The sequence below is a fragment of the Salmo salar genome, chromosome ssa11 (genome assembly GCF_905237065.1).
Source record: "Salmo salar chromosome ssa11, Ssal_v3.1, whole genome shotgun sequence".
NCBI lineage: Eukaryota > Metazoa > Chordata > Actinopteri > Salmoniformes > Salmonidae > Salmo > Salmo salar.
The window spans coordinates 97,233,374-97,245,691 of record NC_059452.1 but is presented as its reverse complement, the minus strand read 5'-3'; the positions used below and the strand labels follow the sequence as shown (position 1 = coordinate 97,245,691).

Below are 12,318 nucleotides of genomic sequence, written 5' to 3'. Positions count from 1 at the left end.
ATTGCAAGTCGGGAACTCGGGCTTCTTTCTAGAGCTCCGACCTGAAGATCACTGACATCATTATGATTCAACCTTGTTTTTTTCTGAGTTCCCAGTTGTCTTGAAAGCACCATAAATCCAGAGAATGACATACTTTGGTGACAAAGTTTAATGACAAAATTTGCCCACAAAGGTTCTCCGCGCCACCTTCCTGTTCAAGTGAGTACAGCACAACAAGGTGAGTCCAAAAATGTATTTATGCTGCTGCATAAATTATGTAATATGCCAGGGAGATATGTATACTGTAGCTTAGAAGTAATAATAAGTGTATGTTGTGTATTAAGCTGTTAGCTGTAGATGGTGCACATGCAGCCTATAGCCTGTTTTAGAGAAATGTCATATCGAAAATTGTAAAGAGCTGTCATTGTCTGCTTATGTGCCCCCTTTATTTATCCTACGGTTCTAACTTGGTATACAGGGAGAATACTGTAAGAACGGCACATGTTTTGAATTCTGTCGCTGTAAATTTAAAAAGTGCTGAACAAATAGTTATATTGACTACGTCCGTCCTAGCTCGCTCATTAATGTCTTAATTGAAATTACGGCTTGCCTCTTGTCCGCTCGTCGTCCCCTTATGCCATAGTTTGTACATCTCAATTGTTAGTAGAAACCACGTTTGTTTAAGCAAATCAGCAATATCAGCTAGGTTTTTTTTAAAGGTAGTTAATGAGGCTGAATGACTGTTTCGCTGCCAGACAAGGCTCCGCTGATAGCCAGATGTAACAGTGGTAAGGTTTTGGGCCCTAACAGTTTGTGGGCACCGTTTTTCACCGTTATAGTGCAACTAATGTATTGTTTAGTGTTGTGTTGTGTAGAGGCTTTGCTGGCATGCATAGAACATATATTTTTTGGGGGGCTCCACCAAGATTTACATACTGCTCCTTTTTAGTCTTTGTCTCGTGGGAATGAGTGTCAATCAAGGACCTAAGCCACGCCCCCACACCAGGAGCACTGTGGCTAACAAGCTGTCCCTGCACAAGGGCAGCTCTCAGACGTTGTTCAGGATATTGAAGTCAGCCACGGGAGTGGACAGGTGCCACAAACTGTGCTCAGCCGCACCACTACTACTGCCGGGCAGAGGGCAAACCTATGGTTTCCAGTATGTTACTGTAGGTTAATGATGAAGCTTTCTCCACCCTCCCCAAACGTGGCCTGCTACAATGATACTGCTGAGGCTGCGACTTCCGCGTCAGAACCCTATGATGCCGACGTGAAGAACGTTCCATGCCCGAACAACTGTGGATTCTTGCATGTATGTGTTGTGAGTGTCGCCGGCTCTGGCCTTGTGTTATTGTTCTGTTGCTTTTAGCCTGTAAACAAAGACATTTTGATACTAAGAACAGAGAAAAGAAGGCTATTAAAGAACTGCAAACCCTGACCTGTGTGTGGTATTGGGATTGAAATAACCCATTTTTTTGACATACACAAGTTTTATTTACACGTTCAATTGCTTCACATTTTCAAAGTGGCATACAGACATTAATTCTGACATCAGTTCCAAAAAACTAAATGTTTTAGGAGAGTGTACATAACAAATTCACTATACCTCATACTTACACACATCCCAACTGGCACATGCACATGTTTTCCACTCACTGAATTACAGCTTTCTGTTAAGTGTCTGTGTTTTGTAGAGTAAGTCTCTCGTCATTCTTTGAACATTATATTCTCACAAACAATGCATTTTACACTTTTTCTTATTTAGTAAACAACCACATTCATAAGACGTTTACAAAAAATGTACAGCCTTTTTTCGTTATGAGAATACAAACTGCAGAAAACTGAATAGATTTCCAGAGGAATGATTGATGTAGCCCATGACTCTGACTCTCTGCCTGGCGCTGTCTGCCCCTTCATTTCAGTTCTTCTGATGAGGATGGACTCTCTGGGGGCTCCTGGCAGATGTGGAGAATAAGATATTTTAGCAGTATCGGCAGGGAATGTGATTAGGCAATGGAAAGGTCATGTGGTCTATGGCTCGGATGAGGCAAAAGATAAAGTGCGTTATATCCACCTTATTCTCAGTCTCCGGCTTCCCTGGCAACGATTTCTGTGTCGTGTGAAAAGCCTGGAGAAAGACTATCATTAGCATACCAACAAAAGGAAACCAGCCCAAAGTTATCTATCTGATGAACACTAGTTCCATCACTAGTTTAAGGAATTTTTCAGCCATCTCTCTCTCTCCTCCTCTCTCCGCCATAACATGCCACGTGTAGTAATGAAAGAAAGACCTGCAGATCAGATGGTTTAAACACACAAGCAAGGGGCACTCTCTGCTGTAAAACAATGAGATGGATCAAGATGCTTTTGAATACACATGACATTTACATTTTTTTACCTTTATTTAACTAGGCAAGTCAGTTAAAAATAAATTGTTATTTACAATGACTGCCTACTCTGGCCAAACCCTCCCCTAACCCGGGACGACGCTGGGCCAATTGTGCGCTGCCCTATGGGACACTATATCACGGCTGGTTGTGATACAGCCCAGGATCAAACCAGGGTCTGAAGTGACGCCTCTAGCACTGAGATTCAGTGCCTTAGACTGCTGCGCCACTTTTGAGCTCAAAATGAGCAGGCTGATGGACGGTATAATGTCGTCCACCTTTTTGGCTTGTTGAATCTCATCTGTTGACTTGGACCTGTTCTTCACTGTCTGTTTATGAGGAGAGGTTGGTTGAGCCTACATGGGAAACAGGAAAAGGAAATTGTTCAGACAGGATTATATCACCAATTGACATACTTAAGTCCCCCCTCCCCTAAAATTGTAAAAATACACTAACTTTATTCTGTGCTGACTCCATAGTAGTCTCTGCTAGCCCAAGGTTATCTACGGTCTGTAGTTCAACGGCAATCTCTATCCACCGATGACTGTTCTTCTGGGAAATAAATCAATAGGAAACAGGACACCAGCTCAGTCAGGGCGCAGACTGAGGCTTCTCTCTGATCAGGGGCTCTCTGTGGTCCCAAGCAGGAAATGAACATAATACATTAGTTTTGTTATGGAGCTTTCTCAATTGCAATAGACTTGGTCTGAAATAGCCTACTAATTTGGAGGCTTTAATGGGCGTAAGTGTATTGCTGAGACTGTCAGACTGACCTTGTATAAACCAAAACGAGTGGTGCAAAGTCAAGGAAACTCATCCCATCACAGTGACAGCCATAGTCTACTATTAATGTCTCATATAGGGAGGAGTATATTGACCTTGAATAGGAACTAGAGTTACAGATAGTTTGCAGTACAGACTAGATGATATAATATCCACTTCTGTGTCACACACCTCTCTAACCCCTCACGTGCATGCGTATGTGTTTGAATGACATTTCCCATCTGGCTCCCATCAGGTTGTATGTATGATGTGTTGAAGAGGAAGCCAGAAGCAAATGGTGCTGCTTTTAAAGAGAAGACAAACAGTGAGTCATACATACTGTACGTCTCCAGCTATGGGTTTGACACTCTAAAAGCTAATGGGTTTTCTCTCTCTCACTCTCCCTCTCTGTGCACGTGTGTGTGTGTGTGTGTGTGTGTGTGTGTGTGTGTGTGTGTGTGTGTGTGTGTGTGTGTGTGTGTGTGTGTGTGTGTGTGTGTGTGTGTGTGTGTGTGTGTGTGTGTGTGTGTGTGTATTCTGATTCTAGCTTTGAGGAGAGCTCTGAAAGGCATTAAAAATGAAAACATGTTATCTCATACTTTTGAAGAAAAATAACATCATACAGCCTTGCTTTTCATCCCTGAAAATAATATAATAAAAGTATTGCCCAAAATACACAGCACCATAACATGCAGGAACTAAAGACAGAATGACAGTTCAGAAAGCATCACCATGGCAACATGTCGGCAGGAGCCTAGTGGGCTAACTGAAGGAGCCCAACTGTCTGAGAGATACCCCCCTGGGGAAAGTCTTCTGCTACACACTCATTCAGTCACTCACCCACTAACTCGGTCAGTATGTCAGTCAGTCTCTCACTCACTCAGTCACTAAGTCAGTCACTCACTCACTCACTCACATAGTCAGTCACTCACTCCCCACTGGGCACACTGGTTGAGTCAATATTTTTTCAAAATAATTTGTCAATTGTGTGATGTGGGATCAACCAGTACCGTTTTCATCTAATTTCAACCAGCACTGTAAACATCGAAATTACTGTCACGGTTGTCGTAGGGTAAAGTGGACCAAGACGCAGCGGGAAAATGTGCACTCATCTTCTTTTATTTAAATGGACAAGAAGGTGAACCAAAACAACACGTACACAACAAAAAAAAACACAACGACTAATAACAGGCCGGTAAGGCACAAAGCTATACACAGCACAATCTCCCACAAATACTAAAACAAACACATACCTATTTATAGAACCCTCAATCAGAGGCAACGAGAAAACACCTGCCTCCAAGTGAGGGTTCAACCCCCAATAAACTAAACATAGAAATACAAAGAACTAGACTAAACATAGAAATACATTAACATAGAACAGTGCCCACGTCCTGACCAAACTACAATAACAAATAACCCCTATTACTGGTCAGGACGTGACAGTACCCCCCCCCCCCCCCAAAGGTGCAGACCCCGGATGCACCTCACACAAATAAACAAAATAACCCCAAAACAAAAAAAAATCCCCTAAACTAAAGGGAGGGAAGGGAGGGTGGCTGCCGTCAACGACGACTCCTGTGCTACACCCCACCCCTCCCCAACCAACCTATACTGGAGGTGGCTCAGGCTCAGGTCTACTTCCCCCACCCAACCTGTCCACCCCTGCTGAATGCTCAGGGCTGTAGAGTGTCTCTGGGAGCTCCGGACTGCGGGCAGACTCACTCGGCTCCGGACTGCGGGCAGACTCACTCGGCTCCAGACTGCGGGCAGACTCACTCGGCTCCGGACTGTGGGCAGACTCACTCGGCTCCGGACTGCGGGCCGTCTCTCTTGGTTCCGGACAGTGGGCCGTCTCTCTTGGTTCTGGACACTCTGGACGAGGCACTGTTGCCGGATACTCTGGACGAGGCACTGTTGCCGGATACTCTGGACGAGGCACTGTTGCCGGAAGTTCTGGACGAGGCACTGTTGCCGGAAGTTCTGGACGAGGCACTGTTGCCGGAAGTTCTGGACGAGGCACTGTTGCCGGACACTCTGGACGAGGTACTGTTGCCGGACACTCGGGACTGGGCTGACGCACTGGAAGCCTGATGCGTGGGGCTGGTAGTGGAGGTACCAGTTTGGGGACACGCACCTCAGGGCTAGTGCGAGGAGCGGGAACAGGACGTACTGGACTGGGCTGATGCACTGGAAGCCTAGTGCGTGGGGCTGGTACTGGAGGTATCAGACTGGAGGCACGCACTTCAAGGCTAGTGCGAGGAGTGGGAACAGGCTGAATAGGACTGGGCTGACGCACTGGAGGCCTGGTGCGTGGTGCTAATACTGGATATACCGGGCCGTGGAGACGCACTGGAGGTCTCGATCGCACCTCCTGCACAACCCGTCCTGGCTGGATGGAACTAGTAGCCCTGCACAAGCGAAGTGCTGGCACAGGGCAAACTGGGCTGTGCAGGGGCCTGATGGTTGCCGTGCGTAGAGCGGGCGTAGGGTAGCCTGGACCTAGGAGGCGCACCGGTGACCAGATGCGCTGCGCAGGCATCCTCCTTCCAGGCTGGATGCCCACTCTAGCACGGCACTTGCGAGGGGCTGGGATCACTCGCACCGGACTGTGCGTGCGTATGGGCAAGATCGTGCGCACTTCCGCATACTCCGGTGCTCTCTTCTCCACCTGTTCCCCATAAAAAGCACGGGGAGCTGGCTTAGGTCCACTGCCTGGCCTAGCCAACCTACCCGTGTGCCCCCCCCCCAAAAAAAGTCTTGGGGCTGCCTCTCCGGCTTCCTAGCCAGCCGTGTTCCCCGGTAGCGTTCCCGGTCCTCACCAGACTTCCTCCATGGGCCCTCTCCGGCCAAAATCTCCTCCCACGTCCAAAACTCCCGATAGTCCATATAATTATCCCGTTGCTCCTTACCCCGCTGCTTGGTCCTTGGTTGGTGGGAGATTCTGTCATGGTTGTCGTAGGGTAAAGTGGACCAAGACGCAGCGGGAAAATGTGCACTCATCTTCTTTTATTTAAATGGACAAGAAGGTGAACCAAAACAACATGTACACAAAAAACCACAACGACTAATAACAGGCCGGTAAGGCACAAAGCTATACACAGCACAATCTCCACAAATACTAAAACAAACACATACCTATTTATAGAACCCTCAATCAGAGGCAACGAGAAAACACCTGCCTCCAATTGAGGGTTCAACCCCCAATAAACTAAATATAGAAATACAAAGAACTAGACTAAACATAGAAATACATTAACATAGAACAGTGCCCAAAACCCCAGAATATTAAATCAAACACACCACTAAACACACAACCACCCCTAACCACATAAAACAAATACCCCCTGCCACGTCCTGACCAAACTACAATAACAAATAATCCCTATTACTGGTCAGGATGTGACAATTACGGTAAAACTTCAACTTAAATACATTGACTTAACCTGACTAAGAGGTTGCTAAATCAATGTAATTTCCATATAATCATCAGAACAATGTACTTATTCCACATTTTGTTGTTACAGCCTGAATTCAAATTATTAATTAATGAAATAGATATTTTTTTCTCTCACTCATCTACACACAATATACTATAATGACAAAGTGAAAACATGTTTTTAGAAATGTTTGCAAATTTATTGAAAATGAAATGCAGAAATATCTAATTTACATAAGTATTCACACGTCTGAGTCATTACTTTGTAGAAGCACCTTTGGCGGCGATTACAGCTGTGAGTCTTTCTGGGTAAGTCTCTAAGAGCTTTGCACACCTGGATTGTACAATATTTGCCCATTATTCTTTTTTAAATTCTTCAAGCTCTGTCAAATTGATTGTTGACCATTGCTAGACAGCCATTTTCAAGTCTTGCCATAGATTTTCAAGCCGATTTAAGTCAAAGCTGTAACTAGGCCACTCAGGAACATTCAATGTTGTCTTTGTAGGCAACTCCAGTGTAGATTTGGCCTTATGTTTTAGGTTATTGTCCTGCTGAAAGGTGAATTTGTTTCCTAGTGATGTTTGAAAGCAGACTGAACCAGGTTTTCCTTTAGGATTTTGCCTGTGCTTAGCTCTATTCTGTTTATTTGTATCCTAAAAAAGCTCCCTCGTCCTTGCTAATGACAAGCATACCCATAACATGATGCAGCCAGCACTATGCTTGAAAATATGAGGAGTGGTACTCAATGATGTGTTGTGTTGGATTTGCCACAAACATAACGATTTATTTGGACATAAAGCCAATTTCTTTGCCACATTTTTTTGCAGTATTACTTCAGTGCCTTTATATATACTGCTCCAAAAAATAAAGGGAACACTAAAATAACACATCCTAGATCTGAATGAATGAAATAATCTTATTAAATACTTTTTTCTTTACATAGTTGAATGTGCTGACAACAAAATCACACAAAAATAATCAATGGAAATCCAATTTATCAACCCATGGAGGTCTGGATTTGGAGTCACACACAAAATTAAAGTGGAAAACCACACTACAGGCTGATCCAACTTTGATGTAATGTCCTTAAAACAAGTCAAAATGAGAGTCAGTAGTGTGTGTGGCCTCCACGTGCCTGTATGACCTCCCTACAATGCCTGGGCATGCTCCTGATGAGGTGGCGGATGGTCTCCTGAGGGATCTCCTCCCAGACCTGGACTAAAGCATCCGCCAACTCCTGGACAGTCTGTAGTGCAGACTGGATGGAGCGAGACATGATGTCCCAGATGTGCTCAATTGGATTCAGGTCTGGGGAATGGGCGGGCCAGTCCATAGCATCAATGCCTTCCTCTTGCAGGAACTGCTGACACACTCCAGCCACATGAGGTCTAGCATTGTCTTGCATTAGGAGGAACCCAGGGCCAACCGCACCAGCATATGGTCTCACAAGGGGTCTGAGGATCTCATCTCGGTACCTAATGGCAGTCAGCCTACCTCTGGCGAGCACATGGAGGGCTGTGCGGCCCCCCAAAGAAATGCCACCCCACACCATGACTGACCCACCGCCAAACCGGTCATGCTGGAGGATGTTGCAGGCAGCAGAACGTTCTCCACGGCGTCTCCAGACTCTGTCACGTCTGTCACATGTGCTCAGTGTGAACCTGCTTCATCTGTGAAGAGCACAGGGCGCCAGTGGCGAATTTGCCAATCTTGGTGTTCTCTGGCAAATGCCAAACGTCCTGCACGGTGTTGGACTGTAAGCACAACCCCCACCTGTGGACGTCGGCCCACCCTCATGGAGTCTGTTTCTGACCGTTTGAGCAGACACATGCACATTTGTGGCCTGCTGGAGGTCATTTTGCAGGGCTCTGGCAGTGCTCCTCCTGCTCTTCCTTGCACAAAGGCGGAGGTAGCGGTCCTGCTGCTGGGTTGTTGCCCTCCTACGGCCTCCTCCACGTCTCCTGATGTACTGGCCTGTCTCCTGGTAGCGCCTCCATACTCTGGACACTACGCTGACAGACACAGCAAACCTTCTTGCCACAGCTCGCATTGATGTGCCATCCTGGATGAGCTGCACTACCTGAGCTACTTGTGTGGGTTGTAGACTCCGTCTCATGCTACCACTAGAGTGAAAGCACCGCCAGCATTCAAAAGTGACCAAAACATCAGCCAGAAAGCATAAGAACTGAGAAGTGGTCTGTGGTCACCACCTGCCGAACCACTCCTTTATTGGGGGTGTCTTGCTAATTGCCTATAATTTCCACCTGTTGTCTATTCCATTTGAACAACAGCATGTGAAATGTATTGTCAATCAGTGTTGCTTCCTAAGTGGACAGTTTGATTTCACAGAAGTGTGATTGACTTGGAGTTACATTGTGTTGTTTAAGTGTTCCCTTTATTTTTTTGAGCAGTGTATATAGAAAAAAGCCAGTACAGAATATATATATAGATATATATATTCAGTACAGGCTTTTTTCTTATCACTCTGTCATTTAGGTTAGTGTTGTGAAGTAACTACAATGTTGTTGATCCATCCTCAGTTTTCTCCATTGGCCTCATAGGGAAATCCCTGAGCGTTTTCATTCCTCTCTGGGCAACTGAGTTAGGAAGGACGCCTGTATCTTTGTAGTGACTGGGTGTATTGATACACCATCAAAAAGCCTAATTAATAACTTCACCATTCTCAAAGGGATATTCAATGTCTGTTTTTTTTCACATCTACCAATCGGTGCCCTACTTCAAGGCATTGAAAAACCTCCCTGGTCTTTGTGGTTGAATCTCTGCTTGAAATTCACTACTCGATTGAGAAACTTACCGATAATTGTATTGTAAGGGGGTACAGAGATGGGGCAGTCATTCAAAAATCATGTTAACCACTATTATCGAACATGGAATGAGTCCATGCAACGAATTATACAATTTGATGAGCACATTTTTAATCCTGAAGTTAATTAGGCTTGCAATAACAAAGTGGTTGAATCTTTATTGACTCAAGACATTTCAGCTTTTATTTTAGATTTTTCTACAAACAAATTTCAACTTTGACATGATGGGGTATTGTGTGTTGGCCAGTGACACAGAATCTCAATTTAATCTTGGTTGAGAAATGCTTTAATGTACTGTCAGTGTTATATGTCAGCACTACTGCCTGTGTCTAAGAAGGGGGGGGGGGGGGTGTATGTGGTGAGCGCAGTGATGTGGGCTGGTGTGGATAAAATACCAGGGCTGCATTCTTGTCCCAGTCCACCTCTGATGCATAGGGTTAGTTAAAGGGTTAGTTAAAGGGTTAGTTCAAGGGTTAGTTATATGGTTAGATAATGGGTTGGTTATATGGTTAATTAAATGATTAGTTATAGGGCTAGTTAAAGGGTTAGTCATATGGTTAGTTAAAGGGTTATTTAAAGGGTTAGTTGAAGGGTTAGTTAAAGGGTTAGTTCGGGGGTTAGTTCAAGGGTTAGTCATACGGTTAGTTAAAGGGTTAGTTCAAGGGTTAGTCATATGGTTAGTTAAAGGGTTAGTTCAAGGGTTAGTCATATGGTTAGTTAAAGGGTTAGTTAAAGTGTTCGTTGAAGGGTTAGTTAAAGGGTTAGTTAAAGGGTTAGTTAAAGGGTTAGTTGAAGGGTTAGTTAAAGGGTTAGTTAAAGGATGGAAGGTAAGGGGACAATAAGCCCCACCTGAGTGGCATCCACCTAAAATGGTTTTAACACTCAAGTGCAGCATATTCTGCACTGTAGTGGTTTGTATGACTCCCAGTGGAAGCTGTGAAATTCACGGTCCACCCGTTGACTCTGTCAAAAAAACTGAACAAACCATTTCCAGTGAGATGTCACATCTCTGGACCTAGAATGGCAATCGTTATTTCCCAAATTACACCCTATTCCCTATGTAGTGCACTACTTTTGAACAGGGCAGATAGGGCTCTGGTAATAGGGTGTCATTAGGCACAAAACCAATGTCTAACATAGAGGGGGTTCATGACCTTATGACAGTTTGGAATAACCTGCAATGTCATGGGCTCAACAAACCCCATGTATGATTAAAAACTTGTATTGATTACTAAATGAAATGCAACAATGTAATCCGTTATTTCTTACTTCCTCGGGTTTTAGACCATGACACATCCCCTGACAACAGTCATAGTGTAAAACAACTCCACTAGCCAGTGGTGTGGGCTTACTTCCTCATGCCTTAGACTATGACACATCCCCTGACAACAGTCATAGTGCCTTAGACTATGACACTTCACATGACAACAGTCATAGTGCCTTAGACTATGACACATCACCTGACAACAGTCATAGTGCCTTAGACTATGACACAGCACCTGACAACAGTCATAGTGCCTTAGACTATGACACATCACCTGAGAACAGTCATAGTGCCTTAGACTATGACACATCACCTGACAGCAGTCATAGTGTAAAACAACTCCACTAGCCAGTGATGTGGGCTTACTTCCTCATGTTTTAGACTATGCATCACCTGACAAATCAAATCAAATCAAATTGTATTTGTCACATGCTCCGAATACAACAGGAATACAACCTTACCGTGAAATGCTTACTTACAAGCCCTTAACCGACAATGCAGTTCAAGAAATAGAGTTAATGAAATCTTTTTTAAATAAACTAAAGTTAAAAAAATTGAATCAATCAAAAAGAAACACTATCAATTTACATAACAACAACGAGGCTCTACACAGGAGGTACTGGTACCGAGTCAATATGCGGGGGTACAGGTTAGTCAAGGTAATTTTACACTATGACAACAGTCATAGTATAAAACAACTCCACTATCAAGTGATGTGGGCTGCTGTAAGCTGTTAAAAATACAATGACAAATGTAGAGATACTGTAAATAGCTGACCTCCTCAAGCTTTACAATACTGCAACAAAGCCATGCAAAGGAAGCTCACCTTGCTGTTCTGTATGAAGTCCAGCCCCGGGGAATTTAAGAGCTACAGTGGGATGTGGAGAATAGTACAAAGACAGTGCTTTCTTTGAGAATCTGTAGCCTACTTGTGCTCTCTTCTACAATGAGACACAGAACTGCTAAGAGAAACGCCCAAGGATGTTTAAGTGGGGTGGCTAAGAGTTCTTCTCTTCTCTCCCTCTCTCTGTCCTCCCTTCTCTGTCTCACTTGTTCCTTTCTCTCCCCTCTACGTAGAACCTGTTAGAGTGATTACTCCAAGTTATCAGTCCTCACCTCTTTATTTCTCAGTAAATGATATGTCCAGTACTATATGAAGAGCAGCACAGATCCAAATATTCTTCTCTGTGAGCATCAGGTGTGCCGGCATGGACCAATCACGTCAAGGTATGTGTTTGAGTGTGTTTGTATGACAGGGAGGGAGGGAGAGAGAGAGAGAGAGAGAGAGAGAGAGAGAGAGAGAGAGAGAGAGAGAGAGAGAGAGAGAGAGAGAGAGAGAGAGAATTTTTATTGTTTATTTCACTTCTGTTTATTATCTACTTCACTTGCTTTGGCAATGTTAACATATACTTCCCATGCCAATAAAGCCATTGAATTGAATTGAATTGAATTGAAAGAGAGAGAGAGAGTAACGTTTACTGTTAATTTCTATCGTTTATTTCACTTTTGTTTATTATCTACTTCACTTGCTTTGGCAATGTTAACATATGCTTCCCATGCCAATAAAGCCATTGGATTGAATTGAATTGAGAGAGAGAGAGAGAGAGAGAGAGAGAGAGAGAGAGAGAGAGAGAGAGAGAGAGAAATGTTTACTGTTAATT

At 44.2% G+C, this 12,318-nt stretch overlaps 1 long non-coding RNA gene across 1 annotated transcript; it reads right to left on the bottom strand.

Moving 5' to 3' along the window:
* Positions 1-1,455: 1,455 nt before the first annotated feature.
* LOC106563725 (uncharacterized) lies at positions 1,456-11,883 on the bottom strand. Its single transcript, XR_001319306.2, has 5 exons — positions 11,484-11,883; positions 2,823-2,918; positions 2,645-2,722; positions 2,054-2,107; positions 1,456-1,934 (listed from the first exon to the last, which is right to left on the bottom strand). It is a non-coding gene; the product is annotated as an uncharacterized lncRNA (long non-coding RNA).
* Positions 11,884-12,318: the final 435 nt, after the last annotated feature.